Source organism: Schistocerca piceifrons, chromosome 3 (assembly GCF_021461385.2).
Source record: "Schistocerca piceifrons isolate TAMUIC-IGC-003096 chromosome 3, iqSchPice1.1, whole genome shotgun sequence".
In the NCBI taxonomy this organism is placed as follows: domain Eukaryota; kingdom Metazoa; phylum Arthropoda; class Insecta; order Orthoptera; family Acrididae; genus Schistocerca; species Schistocerca piceifrons.
This window is the reverse complement of record NC_060140.1, coordinates 839623649-839639534: the sequence shown is the minus strand read 5'-3', so window position 1 is coordinate 839639534 and position 15886 is coordinate 839623649.

Genomic DNA, 15886 nt, shown 5'->3' with positions numbered 1-15886 from the left:
AGCTGCCCGTGCAGCTTCAACACGATACCACAGTTCATCAAGTGTAGTCACTGGCGTATTGTGACGAGCCAGTTGCTCGGCCACCATTGACCAGACGTTTTCAATTGGTGAGAGACCTGGAGAATGTGAAGGCCAGGGCAGCAGTCGAACGTTTTCTGTATCCAGAAAGGCGCGTACAGGACCTGCAACAGGCGGTCGTGCATTATCCTGTTGAAATGTAGGGTTTCGCAGGGATCGAATGAAGAGTAGAGCCACGGGTCGTAACACTTCTGAAATGTAACGTCCACTGTTCAAAGTGCCGTAAATGCGAACAAGAGGTGACCGAGACGTGTAACCAATGAAACCCCATACCATCACGCCGGGTGATACGCCAGTGTGGCGATGACGAATACACGCTTCCAATGTGTGTTCACCACGATATCGCCAAACACAGATGGGACCATGATGCTATAAACAGAACCTGGATTCAGCCGAAAAAATGACGTTTTGCCATTCGTGCACCCAGATTCGTCGTTGAGTACACCATCGCAGGCGCTCCTGTCTGTGATGCAGCGTCAAGGGTAACCGCAGCCATGGTCTCCGAGCTGATAGTCCATGCTGCTGCAAACGTCGTCGAACTGTTCGTGCAGATGGTTGTTGTCTTGCGAACGTCCCCGCCTTTTGACTCAGAGATCGAGACGTGGCTGCACGATCCGTTACAGTCATGTGGATAATATGCCTGTCATCTCCACTGCTAGTGATGGCAAATGGCTCTGAGCAAAAAAATGGTTCAAATGGCTCTGAGCACTACGGGACTTAACAGCTGTGATCATCAGTCCCCTAGAACTTAGAACTACTTAAACCTAACTAACCTAAGGACATCACACACATCCATGCCCGAGGCAGGATTCGAACCTGCGACCGTAGCAGTCGCGCGGTTCCGGACTGAGCACCTAGAACCGCTAGACCATCGCGGCCGGCGGCTCTGAGCACTATGGGACTTAACTTCTAAGGACATCAGTCCCCTAGAACTTAGAACTACTTAAACTTAACTAACCTAAGGATATCACTCACATCCATGCCCGAGGCAGGATTCGAACCTGCGACCGTAGCGGTCGCGCGGTTCCAGACTGTAGCGCCTAGAACCGCTCGGCCACCCCCGCCGGCTGCTAGTGATACGAGGTCGTTGGGATCCAGCACGGCGTTCCATATTACCTCCTGAACCCACCGATTTCATATTCTGCTAACAGTCATTGGATCTCGACCAAACGATACGATAAACCGCAATCGCGATAGGCTACAGTCCCACCTTTATCAAAGTCGGAAACGTTATGGTACACATTTCTTCTCCTTACACGAGGCATCACAACAACGTTTCACCAGGCAACGCCGGGCAACTGCTGTTTGTGTATGAGAAATCGGTTGGAAACTTTCCTCATGCCAGCGCGTTGTAGGTGTCGCTACAGGCGCCAGCCTTGTGTGAATGCTGTGAAAAGCTAATCATTTGCAAATCACAGCATCTTCTTCCTGTCAGTTAAATTTCGCGTCTGTAGCACGTCATCTTCGTGGTGTAGCAATTTTAATGGCCAGCAGTGTACATTATTAATCAATAAATATTGTAAATGGGCAGATGTCAGAGCAGAATGGAGTTATTTCCAGTAATCGTGCTTCATGACCAAACTGTATTCGTCATCTTCATATGGACCCACCATCAGGCATGACGGTAAGGCCTACCTTTAGCTTCACGACACAATCACCTGTGGTTCATATAGCCTGCAATTTGGACAGCAAGCATTACATTTCTGATGTGTCCAAGCCCATGGCTGTGTCCTGTGTCTACGTGACGTTTTTATACAACAACATAACACAAGACCACGTGTTGGGTGTGACGTCACTGACGTACCTCATTACAGTGGGTGTTCAGCTGTTGCCCTGGTCGGCACGTTCTCAAGATGTCTCGCCCGCTGGAAACATCTGGTCAGCTGTTGTTGAGGGATTGGCTGGCCACCACCCACCACACACTATGAATGAATGATGAGCTCTGGCCGTACCATGGTGGAATGGTGTCGCCATATCTGTCATCCAAGTTTAGTTCCACTTGATGTCCAACAGGGTTAGAGCCGGTCTTACTGTAAGTGGTGGGAGCTCTGTGTTCTAGATTTCACACCCTGTTTGCCTCTGAACCACCTAAAACTTTAATTACATATTCTTTTATCGAAACTATACAGGGTGGTCCATTGATAGTGACTGGGCCAAATATCTCACGAAATAAGCGTCAAACGAAAAAACTACAAAAAACGAAACTTGTCTAGCTTGAAGGGGGAACCAGATGGCGCTATAGTTGGCCCGCTAGATGGCGCTGCAATAGGACAAACGGATATCAACTGCGTTTTTTTATTACATATTCGTGTAGTACGTAAAGAAATATGAATGTTTTAGTTGGACCACTTTCTTCGCTTTGTGATAGATGGCGCTGTAATAGTCACAAACGTATAAGTACGTGGTATCACGTAACATTCCGCTAGTGAGGACGGTATTTGCTTCGTGATACATTACTCGTGTTAACATGGACCGTTTACCAATTGCGGAAAAGGTCGATATCGTGTTGATGTATGGCTATTGTGATCAAAATGCCCAAACGTCGTGTACTATGTATGCTGTTCGGTATCCTGGACGACATCATCCAAGTGTTCGGACTGTTCGCCGGATAGTTACGTTACTTAAGGGAACAGGAAGTGTTCAGCCACATGTGAAACATCAACCATGACCTGCAACAAATGATGGGATGCCCAAGTAGGTGTTTTAGCTGCTGCCGCAGCTAATCCGTACATCAGTAGCAGACAAATTGCGCCAGAATCGGGAATCTCAAAAACGTCGGTGTTGAGAATGCTACATCAACATCGATTGCACCCGTACCATATTTCTATGCACCAGGAATTGCATGGCGACTGCTTTGAACGTCGTGTACAGTTCTGCTACTGGGCACCAAGACAAATTACGGGTCGATGCCAGATTTTTTGCACGCGTTCTATTTAGCGACGAAGGGTCATTCACCAATAGCGGTAAGGTAAACTGGCATAATATGCACTATTGCGCAACGGAAAATCCACGATGACTGCGACAAGTGGAACATCAGTGATCTTGCCGGGTTAATGTATGGTGCGGCATTATGGGAGGAAGAATAATTGGCCCCCATTTTATCGATGGCAATCTAAATCGTGCAATGTATGTTGATTTATCACGTAATGATCTACCGATGTTACTACAAGATGTTTCACTGCATGAAAGAATGGCGATATACTTCCAACATGATGGATGTCCCGCGCATAGCTCGCCTGCGGTTGAAGCGGTATTGAATAGCGTATTTCATGACAGGTGAATTGGTCATCGAAGCACCATACCATGGCCCGCACGTTCACCGGATTTGGCGTCCCCGGATTTTTTCTATGGGGAAGTTGAAGGATATTTGCTATCGTGATCTACCGACAACGCCTGACAGCATGCGTTAGCGCATTGTCAATGCATGTGCGAACATCGCGGAAGGCAAACTACTCGCTGTTGAGAGGAATGTCGTTACACGTATTGCCAAAGGCATTGCGGTTGACGAACATCACTTTGAGCATTTATTGCATTAATGTGGTATTTGCAGGTAATCACGCTGTAACAGCATGCGTTCTCAGAAATGATAAGTTCACAAAGATACATGTATCACAATGGAACAACCGAAATAAAATGTTCAAACGTACCTACGTTCTGTATTTTAATTTAAAAAACCTACCTGTTACGAACCGTTCGTCTAAAATTGTGAGCCATATGTTTATGATTGTTACAGTGCCATCTATTACAAAGCGAAAAAAGTGGTCCAACTAAACCATTCATATTTCTTTACGTACTACGCGAATATGTAATAAAAAATTGGAGTTCCTATTTTTTTAGAAAACACAGTTGATATCCGTTTGACATATGGCAGCGTCATCTAGCGGGCCAACCATAGCGCCATCTGGTTTCCCCCTTCAAGCTAGACAAGTTACGTTCTTTGTAGTTTTTTCGTTTGACGCTTATTTCGTGAGATATTCGGCCCGACCACGATCAATAGACCTCCCTGTATAAGCACAGTATACAATATTTCATTATTTGTTGGCATTCTGATAGAATCCTAATTATCTTCAAGTCAACATATCCAATGTAACTCAGAATCGGTGAGATCTAACGGAGAAAGTTTGCTACATGTGATATATACGGTACCATTCATACGTCAATTTTTTGGTGATATTAGCTAAACTAACCCATCCCCAATTATCTATCCAGCTTGTGGCAACATTTAACAGACGGTTCATTTTCAATCATGCCACCTTACTGACCTCCAAAATCAGTTATATCAAATGCGTATGACAGGAAATCTTCTCAATTTGCGGCAATTCTCATGCTGCAGTACGGGACTCCCAGGCACCAAACTGAAATAGTTCATCTACTTTTCACCACCAGAATCAACTGGACCGTGCACTTTGATATTTTCGACGTACGTTATTTGACATTCCACAAATGGACATTATGTTCGGTACAATACTGATAAGAAATGTCAATATTTTTGTGTCGGTATCCATACCTGGTACAAGTTTACAACAAGAAGCGACACCGCAAAGACAGTAAACAGTTCAACCATAAATTCAATTTCAGTACGTACAAATACTGTTGTGGGTTGGCAGGAGAGCCAACACCGTGTAGGGAAGCAGCCTACTCACGCTGTAGTAAATTCACATCAGTCTTTCCATTGTGTGCCAGCCAGTCCGCTGTAACTAGCTCTGATGTCATAAATGTTGTGCAATACTTTAAAAATCAAGCAAATAACCTAAAACATTTCTAGCATGTCAGGAGTAATACTAAAACAACATGTGTTGACTATCAGTTCGATAACTTTAGCCATTTTCGAAATTTGGACGTTTTTCTGTAAAAATCATTGGCGCAACAGAAAAGAGCTAGAAAATTAAAAATTTATAATTAGATTCATCTTTCATAATAATTTAATAAAAACAGCACTTTGGGTTTCACAAATTAAAATTTTAGTGGAAATTCATGATTTTCTGGTTTTTGTCTTAAAACTTAAGGAAGTAAGATAGATTAAGTAGGCTAATAAATAAGGCTAGGATGTTTATATTTAAGTAGGTTGGAGATCCGCTATAAATATGAAGATGTGAAAAGTTTCATTTGAATACCTATAAAACTATAGCGATAGCGTATCTCCAAAGGGCCAGTTCAGAGCTCGCCTACTGCGTGCAGTGTAATTAAATTAATTCTCTCGCCCAAAATATTTAACTTAGCCACGTCAAAATTTTATTATCAATACTTACCTGCGTGCTGAATGCACATTTAAATTAAGAGCTTCATCGGCCATCAGCAAGAGAAGCTATGATTTATTCGGTAACTTAATGTGGTGCATTACTAGCCCAGCGGCTAGTCGGGAGAGCCGATTTGATCAGGCGTTCCCTTAGCCGTCCGCACCGCGGCTCTATATATAAGAACGCTGCGCGAGGAAGGCAAGGCCCCAGTTCTCTCTAGACGCTGAATGGCACGCCATCTGTGTCGGGAGTCGCGTCGCGTCGCGTCGGTATCATTGCTGCAAACAGCCTCGGATGCCGTATTAAGTTACTCGAGATATGCGTAACCATGAAATCATTTTCGAGTGACGTGTTAATTCTGGGATGACTTTAATTATCGATCTTCAGTTTGCGTATTGTCGTATTTTCACGTGCCGCCGCGGGACAAACATTCTACCATTGTTTAGCGTGGCGTTTGATGAACCTAATCATCAAATTATGGCGAGCATTCATTTAAACATTTAATTTGGACATTTATAGTGGCATCAGCGCATTAGACTCTGAACTGCTCTGTTAGTTCGATTGTGTGGATTCTTTTGTTTTCATCTGTGACTTTCAGAATACAGGACGTTTTTTCACGACTGTTTTTGATTATAAATCCCAGACAATCTCCTAATTCCTCAGAGCTATAAGCTGTAACTATAATGCATTCTCAGATAAAGTGGGCATTAGGAATTCTAATTACAGGCTTCACGTTTTGCTAATCACTTTCTGGTTGCCAAAATTGTAGTTAGAGAGCCAGTGTTGAGAACGGCGAAAGACAGCATAAATAACATTCTAAATAATAGGAACTGGTTTTACATTCTTCAAACCAAACATTTATATAAACAACATAAAATTGACCACAACAGCCATCCGCCGCCCCACAACCGGTTATGAGAGGAAGCCGAAAGGCACGTGTTTTAGCTCACGCAGGCTGGCGTGAGGTCTGGAACAGGACAAGGAAATTAGAATTTATAAAAATGGACGTAGCTGGTGGAATACTTAACTTTAATCCATAAATGGTGAACGTCGCTCTTGACAGTACATCTTTTACAGTATCAATAGTAACTGGTAATGGCGCCTTGCTATGTTGTAGCAAATGACGTAGCTGAAGGCTATGCTAACTATCGTCTCGGCAAATGAGAGCGTATTTTGTCAGTGAACCATCGCTAGCAAAGTCGGTTGTACAACTGGGGCGAGTGCTAGGAAGTCTCTCTAGACCTGCCGTGTGGCGGCGCTCGGTCTGCAATCACTGATAGTGGCGACACGCAGGTCCGACGTATACTAACGGACCGCGGCCGATTTAAAGGCTACCACCTAGCAAGTGTGGTGTCTGGCGGTGACACCACATTCCTCCCCCGCAAATCGGCGCACGGTTGTGGCGTAAGGCTTCCGCCCGCCGTGGGGAGGACCCCATGTTGACGTACGCGACGAGGTGGGGAGCCTAACAACAGGCGAGGCTGTGCCAACTGCACCCTGCCATTCGGACCGCGGGGAGCTAGGAAACGCCTGAAAACCTGCTCCAGGGTGCACGCCAACATGCGGTGTATGCGCCTGTAGAGAGACAGGAGGGGCCGAAGGGTTGACCGCCATCGCGCCGGGGCACCCGACGGGCGAAGACGACATATGGTCCGGAGTGAGCAAGAATTCCATGTCGGAGGACAACTGGTCACGGGAAGCGATCGGCGGCACGTGACTCAGGGAGGCGCCCAGCGGTTGCAGCGACGCATCCACTGCGGGCGTCGCCGGCGGGAGAACAGGCAGCGGCGGCGGCGTGTCGCCATGGGGCAAAATGGAAGGCAGCGTCGGTAACACCTGGGGCTGAGGCGAGCCAGTAGATGGGTCCCCAGGGCGCTGTCCGGACGGTACCGTCGCTGAAACCAGATGGGGAGCGGCAGATCCCGTGCGACGACAGAGGCGCAGCTGATTGAGATGCCGACGCACCTCACCAGAGGCCCCCAAAACCAGATACATAGCGCGGCCGAGGCAGCGAAGAATGCGCCCTTCGAGCCAACGCCGTGAACCTCGATAGTTGCGGTAGTACACAAGATCGCCTGGATCAAAAGCAGGTGTCTGCCGCTGCACAGAAACCTGATGCGGCAGATGTAGCAAAGACATCAAGGTGCGATGAGGGCGACCGTGGAGCAACTCAGCCGGCGAGCGACCATCTCGGGGCTGAGAGCGATACGAGGACAAAAAGAGCAATAACGCGTCCTCCCGGGAATGCGACCCTTTCAACTTCAACATCTGTGACTTGAAAGTCCTGACCAATCGTTCAGCGGCACCGTTTGACTGTGGCGAAAACGGCGCGGACGTCAGATGTTGAATACCATTGGTCTTGCAGAATGACTGAAATTCTGCGGACATGAATTGTGTGCCATTGTCGGAAACAATAGTCTGTGGAATACCTTCAATGCAAAAGATAGCAGATAACGCTTGGATGGTGGCAGATGACGTCGTGGAAGACATCCGGACAACAAAAGGAAAATTACTGAATGAATCTACCACAACCAACCATCGAGCATTCCAGAATGGACCAGCAAAATCGATGTGTAAGCGTTGCAAAGGGGAAGTGGCTTTTGGCCATGCAAAGAATTTCCGCGGTGGTGGTGATTGTTGTTCGGCACACACCATGCAAGAAGAGCACATATTCGTAATCGCGGCATCGATTCTGAACCAAGTACAGTGCTGACGAGCAAGTTGTTTCGTTCTCACTATACCCCAATTTCCTTGGTGGATAAGCTGTAAGACAGAGGACTGTAACGAACGTGGGACCACGACCCTGGACTGATCATTATCTGAACGCAACAGCAAAACACCACGTCGTACAAAAAGTCTCTCCTTGTGAGCAAAAAAATCGGCGAACCAACGGATCCCCGATCCGTGACTTTTACAAGGGCCATTGAGTAGCAACGAAACGCAGAACGGTAGCAAGGACAGGGTCGGCAGCTGTGGCTGTATCTACACGATGAAAATCAATCGGAAACGATTCGATCACGTCATCGGTTTCCGCATCAATGAACATGCAAGCAAGTTCGGAGGAATCGAATGCTCTATCCTCAGCAACAGGCAAACGGGACAACGCATCGACGTTTCCGTGCTTAGCAGTGGACCGATACAAGATATCGTAGCGGTACTGCGAGAGGAAAATAGACCAGCGAATGAATTTCTGCGCTGTACGTAGAGGTACAGGCTTAGTGAGATGAAAAAGCGATGTCAAAGGTTTGTGGTCGGAGATGATGGTAAAGTGACGACCATACAAGAAATCATGAAACTTTGTAACACCAAATACGAGAGTCAATGCTTCTTTCTCGATCTGTGAATAATTTCGTTGCGCAGACGAGAGCAATTTGGACGCAAAGGCAATAGGGCGATCGTGTGATCCATCTTTGTGCGCAAGCACAGCACCGATCCCGAAATCCGATGCATCCACCATCAACAAAAGGGGCTTCTGGGGATCGAATGGTGTAAGGCAAGTATTGGAAAGCAACGCCGATTTCAACTGGCGAAAGGCGCGTTCGCATTCCGTCGTCCAGACGAACGGAACACCTTGACGGCGTAAGCGATGAAGCGGAGCTGAAATGGAAGAGGCGTGTGGGATATATTTATGATAATAGTTGATTTTTCCCAGCACACTCTGTAGCTGCTTCAAATTCTGCGGCGAAGGCAAGTCTTGTATGGCACGGAGGTGCTCTGGACTGGGATGTGTGCCTTGGGCATTGAGTACATGTCCCCGATAGGGTAAGTCACGAGCAAAAAACGCATTTGTCCTTCCGCAAGCGAAGACCATTTTGACGCAAGACCTGAAATAATGTTTTGAGATTGGCTAAATGTTCTTCTTCCGCCTTTCCGGGGATCACAATATCGTCCAGATAGTTTGCTGCAGTAGGGACCGACGCACAAACAGTTTGTAGATATTGCTGAAACAATGCAGGGGCAGATGCACACCCGAATGGCAGTCGTTTGAATCGATACAAACCAAGATGCGTGTTAACTACCAAAACGCGCTGGGATTCTTCGTCCACCGGTATTTGCAAGTACGCATCTGCTAGGTCCAACTTCCAAAAAATATTTACCCGGGCACAGTTTGTCAAAAAGATCTTCCGGGGGGGGGTAAAGGAAAAGTTGCAGTCACTAGTTCTGGATTCACTGTTGCCTTGAAGTCCACACAAAGTCTCAATTTTCCGGAAGGTTTTGGCAAAATTACTAAGGGTGATGCCCAGAGAGAAGCCTGCACACGTTCAATTACACCTTGTGATTCCAAATCGTGTAATGTTTTTGCGACCTCATCACGCAATGCGTGGGGAACATTGCGCACTCTGAAAAATTTCGGTTGCGCATTTACTTTCAGTTCCAAATGTGCTTTATAGTTCTTAGCGCAACCGAGGCCCGGTGCAAAAATGTCTGCAAATTTTTCACATAGACGAGAAACACTGGCTGAAGGCACAGTCTGGTTCACTGATAGGACCTGATTTACTATAGACAACTTAAACAACTGAAATAAATCGAAACCAAACAAGTTCACTGCAGAAGAAGAACGAAGGACGTAAAATGACACAAGTTTTGTTTGTCCCTTGTATGTTGCAACGGAGGTGTGCCCAGCAGTTTGTAAGTGTCTTGATTGTCCTTTTTTATTACAGTAAAAGCAAATAGCTTGGCATGACGGGCAATTCTCACGCGAATGTCTAGTAGCACACCGCGGGCATGATTTTACCACTGCATTTGCTTGCCGGCGCGGTACACGTGGCTGAGAGCCTGGCGGCTTTGGCGCGGCCGGGTGCGACGACTGTTTACTGTTCTGTGCAGCTCGCCCGGCGGGCCGGTTAACCTGACACACGGGTGGCGAAGTTTCAAATGATTCCTGAGCAAAGTCAAGTGTGTCCTGCCGATCCAATATGTCCATCACTTGTTGAAGGGAGGGACTGACTAGTTTCAAAATCTGTTCCCTTATACGAACATCAGAAACGTTCTGTGCAATTGCATCACGTACCATAGTATCTGAATAAGGGAGTCCACATTGACACTCAAAAGCACAATCCCTAGTAAGGCCTTGCTAGGTTGCAACCCACTCCCTATTAGTCTGACCTGCCGTACGTTTTGTACGAAAGAAGGTACACCGTTTGGCAACTACATTGACTGATTCTTTGAAATATGCATCTAATGCAGACAAAATTTCGTCGTAGGACAGAGTTGCTACGTCGCGTTGGGGAAATGATTTGACTATCACACAGTATGTGTGCACCCCGACGGAGGACAATAAAAAAGGCTGCCGCTCGTTACCTTGAATTCTGTAGGCGGCGAGATGGAATCCAAATTGGCGTGACCACTCCGTCCAGCTTTCCAGTGCAGCATCAAAAGGACGAAAAGTTGGTGCAACTGCGTGTTGTGGCTGCATTAGCGGTGGAGCGGCGGCTGCCGTGTCGTTTTGCATTGCACGTTGACCCTTTTCTTTGACACGTCATTGCGGGTAGTTTATTTCTCGAGTCCCTCACTTTCATTTTCAGTTTTAATTCATTTACGATGTACAAAATACTTAACGAATATCAGTCATTTTTCTCTCTATTTACTAGGCAATAAACTCCAAGTAAACCGCATTCTTGTACCACTGCTCGCTTACATATCACTGTTAACTACGAAAAATTTGAGAGATGACGTCATTCAATGGCGGTAGCATTGTTTCTTGCACCGTACCGGTGAGCAGAGCTTCGTGAAAGCTCACTGCAGAGAGGTTCATGCTCAAATGTGGTGCTTAGGTGCAGTAGTGATTGTGAAATCGACTAAATGAAGGCTGCTGTACAACATTACTCAATGTGTGGCTGCCGCCAAGTACTCATCAGTGGCCAAACGGTAAATAAGGTACCCCTTCAGCAAATGAAAAGGAATCAACACAATCCACTACTTAAAACTGGCGCCTGACGTTTATTAACCAGTACTCGAATTTTGAAGGTATAGTTTGTTGAGTGTGATTTTGTACACCAATAGTCATTTGAGGTTTATGAAGATGTGCACAGGTAGTGCTGTCGGAACTGGGAGGGTGATCTTTTCGTTACCTAGAAAAGGATGGAGCTATCCATCTTCTCATCCTTCTTAATGGGACTGCATATACGTGTAGTAGTTTTATCACTCCGTCGATTGGGAGCTTCATTTCATTTTATCATAGCTTATTAGTAATTCCTGCAGTTTGCTGACATGTAATCTTTCTTTCCTTGCTGCGCATTTCATACAGGTAAAAAACGCAATGGTGGCTTCTGCAAAATTTAAAAAAAATGTGCTATAGTTGGTGGCCTACATCTATTTGAATTATAAGGGTAGTTATCGCAACGAAATGGAGTATATTAATTTTGCTTATATAAATTGGACAGTTCGAATATATTTAAATTTTGATAATACTCGTTTAACATTGAGAGGAATAATAAAAAAAAAGAAAGAAACCGCAATGGTAGTTGCACGAATCAAACTGAAGCTAATGAATTGGCAGTCCGTGCACTCTACCGCTGGGATTTGGCACTCAAACATGAACCACTGCTCGAAAGCTCATCATACTCTAAGCGCAAATCTTCAGAGAATTTAAGTACTACTGACGTGTTTACACATCCCATCCTGCAGACACGCTCACTGCAATGCTTGCGTTAGTACCATTTCTCGCTGAATAAAAAATCTTCGACTATTTATCATATAGCGTACTTGCCTCTTTGTGCGCTATCATTTGCAAAAAACCTCGTTCCAAAATCTTGAAAACATGACGATTGTTGTGACGGTATGATTCGCGGTGGACAGGAATGGAAATGGTGCATCACAACGTGGCCGTCTGCCGGGTATACACTGAAGCGCCGAAGGAACTGGTATAGGCAAGATATGTGAACAGGCGGCAGAGTACGGCGCTCCGGTCGGCAATGCCTATATTGTACAAGTGTCTGGCGCAGTTGTTAGGTGGGTTAATGCTGCCACATTGGCAGGTTATCCGGATTTAAGTGATTTTGAATACGGTGTCATAGTCGGCGCACGAGCGATGGGACACAGCATCTCCGAGGAAGAGAAGTGGAGATTTTCCCATACGACCATTCCAGGGATGTACCGTGAATATAAGGAATTCGGTAAAACATTAAATCACCGACATCGATGCGACCGGAAAAAGATCCTGCAAGAACGAGACCAACGGCAACTGAAGAGAATCGTTCAACGTTGCAGAAGTGCAACCCTTCCACAAATTGTAGCAGATTTCAATGATGGGCCATCAAGAAGTGTCAGCGTGAGAACCATTCAACGAAACATCATCGGTATGGGCTTTCGGAGCCGAAGGCCCACTCGTGTACCCTTGATGACTGCACGACACAAAGCTTTACTCCTCGCCTGGGCCCTTCAACACCAACGTTGGACTGTTGATGATTGGAAACATCTGGTCTGACGAGTCTGGTTTCAAATTGCGTCGAGCGGATGGAAGTGTACAGGTATAGAGACAACCACATGAATCGATGGACCCTGCATGTCAGCAGGGGCCTGTTCAACCTGTTGGAGGCTCTGTCACGGTGTGGGGCGCGTGCAGATGGAGTGATATGGGACCCATGATACGTGTAGATACGACTCTGACTGGTGACACGTTCGTAAGCATCCTGTGTGATTATCTGAATCCATTCATGTCCACAGTGCTTTCCGACAGCTTGGGCAATGCCAGCGGGACATGCAACCCCTACACGTACAGAATTGCTACAGAGTGGCTCCAGGAACACTCCTCTGAGTTTAAACACTTCCGCTAGCCGCCAAACTCCCTACACATGAGCATTGTTGAGCATGTCTCAAAATGGTTCAAATGGCTCTGAGTACTATGCGACTTAACTTCTGAGGTCATTAGTCGCCTAGAACTTAGAACTAATTAAACCTAACTAACCTAAGGACATCACACACATCCATGCCCGAGGCACGACTCCAACCTGCGACCGTGGCGGTCGCTCCGCTCCAGCCGGTGTGGCCGAGCGGTTCTAGGCGCTTCAGTCTGGAACCGCACGACCGCTACGGTCACAGGTTCGAATCCTGCCTCGGGCATGGATGTGTGTGATGTCGTGTGTGATGTCCTTAGGTTAGCTAGGTTTAAGTCCAAGGGCATCCAGTAAGGCCTGCGTCTGCTGATTCTGTAAGCGATAAAATTCGGACAGTACATCTGGAGGTGGTGGCGAAGCCATTACACAAGTAAATCAGGGCAGTATAGTTACGAACGCGATGTTGCCTCGTCGCCAATGTTGTGGGTTGGCAGGAGAGCCAACACTGGTTATGAGAGGAAGCCGAAAGGCACGTGTTTTAGCTCACGCAGGCTGGCGTGAGGTCTGGAACAGGACAAGGAAATTAGAATTTATAAAAATGGACGTAGCTGGTGGAATACTTAACTTTAATCCATAAATGATGAACGTCACTCTTGACGGTAGATCTTTTACAGTATCAATAGTAACTGGTAATGGCGCCTTGCTAGGTCGTAGCAAATGACGTAGCTGAAGGCTATGCTAACTATCGTCTCGGCAAATGAGAGCGTATTTTGTCAGTGAACCATCGCTAGCAAAGTCGGTTGTACAACTGGGGCGAGTGTTAGGAAGTCTCTCTAGACCTGCCGTGTGGCGGCGCTCGGTCTGCAATCACTGATAGTGGCGACACGCGGGTCCGACGTATACTAACGGACGGCAGCCGATTTAAAGGCTACCACCTAGCAAGTGTGGTGTCTGGCGGTGACACCACAAATACATTCTTGAGCAACATTGTTGTGTTTTTCCTAGAGGCACGTAAATTGCTCATTCTTATAAACATTAGAAGAATCCCATCATATTGGAATTTTGAGCCGATTTCCCATGCTTGCAGAAAAATGATGGATTATGGATGGCGCCACCTTTTTCCGGGTACAAAAATTATTGGTTTTTTTTTTTTTGTCCCCCAAACGTGTTTCGCCACAGTTGTGGCATACTCATTAGGTTTTTTTTATTATTTTCCTTAAATATATGCATATGTATGTATCTCAGGAAAATAATTTAAAAAACCACTAAGGATGCCGCAACTGCGCTGAAACATATTTGGGTGATAAAACAGAACAATAATTTGTGTACTTGCGGAAAAGCGGACCCGTCCTCAATTCATTATCATAAAAGAATGAAGTGTTGTGTCGTAAATAAACGTCAAAAACAAACATGTAAAAAATTAAATAAAATCTTAAAAATCGCGTCATTCTTGAAGAATTAAATACAATATGCTACGTACATGACGAAAAGTGCTAACTATAAGAATGCATGATGTTTGTTCTTTCAGACATGTCCGAAAGAACAAACACCATGCCGAATCCAAGCTGTGAAACATATTGTGTAAACTGAAGGAGGAGGGGGAAGAAAGGAAAGGAAAAATTGTGCGAATACACAATTACATCTGACCTCCTGCAGGAATCTCAAAGTAGAGCAGTGAGCATGCGGGATGTGGACAAGAACCATGGATAAGTAGCACTACGTGGAAATGTGGGAGGGACGAGATAGTCCACACAGTTGTGATAAACACTGTGGCTGGGTGGCGCAGGGGTTAACGCGTCTGTCAGTTTAGCAGGAGATCCCAGGTTCGAATCACGGTCTGGCACACATTTTCACTTGTCGCCGCTGATGCCACACAAAGTACTGATGCAACCGATGTCAATAATCCCTTCCCTTTCAATTCCTTTCTCTATTCTCCCTCAGTTTATAGAAAAGTACTAAATTAAATAACATTTCTACAGCCAAAATATTTATGATTTTAGCAGTGGTGCCCAGTGATCATGTGCTAATGTGCTACAACACACTAACAATATTGCACTAAAATTATAAGATTTCCAATGCAAGCTGGAAATGTCACTAAAATTGCACCACTTCTCGTCGAATGCGAGCTGGAAATGCACTAAAATTACGACAGTTCTCTTCAGATGAGTGCTGGTCTGCAGATAACATGGACGAAAACGTGTTTTGTAACGCTGTCTCAAATGGTTCAAATGGCTCTGAGCACTATGGGGCTTAACTTCTGAGATCATCAGTCCCCTAGAACTTAGATGGCTCTGAGCACTATGCGACTTAACTTCTGAGGTCATCAGTCGCCTAGAACTTAGAACTAATTAAACCTAACTAACCTAAGGACATCACACACATCCACGCCCGAGGCAGGATTCGAACCTGCGACCGTAGCGGTCGCCCGGCTCCAGATTGTAGCGCCCAGAACCGCACGGCCACTCCGGCCGGGCTAGAACTTAGAACTACTTAAACCTAACTAACCTAAGGACATGACACACATCCATTCCCGAGGCAGGATTCGAACCTGCGACCGTAACTGTCACGCGGTTCCAGACTGAAGCGCCTAGAACCGCTCGGCAACTCCAGCCGACTAACGCTGTCTCCGTGATAACTAGAAACCAGTGTCAAGTTCTGAGATGATGGTAAGTCACAGTGCGATCAACTCGGAGAAGGGACGCAGCTGTCTGTTTTCGGCTGTGCGTGCTCTAATGTGACATCATTTTTGCAGGCACCGAAGATGCTACGTTGCTCACAGCACCAGGTCAGTATTGA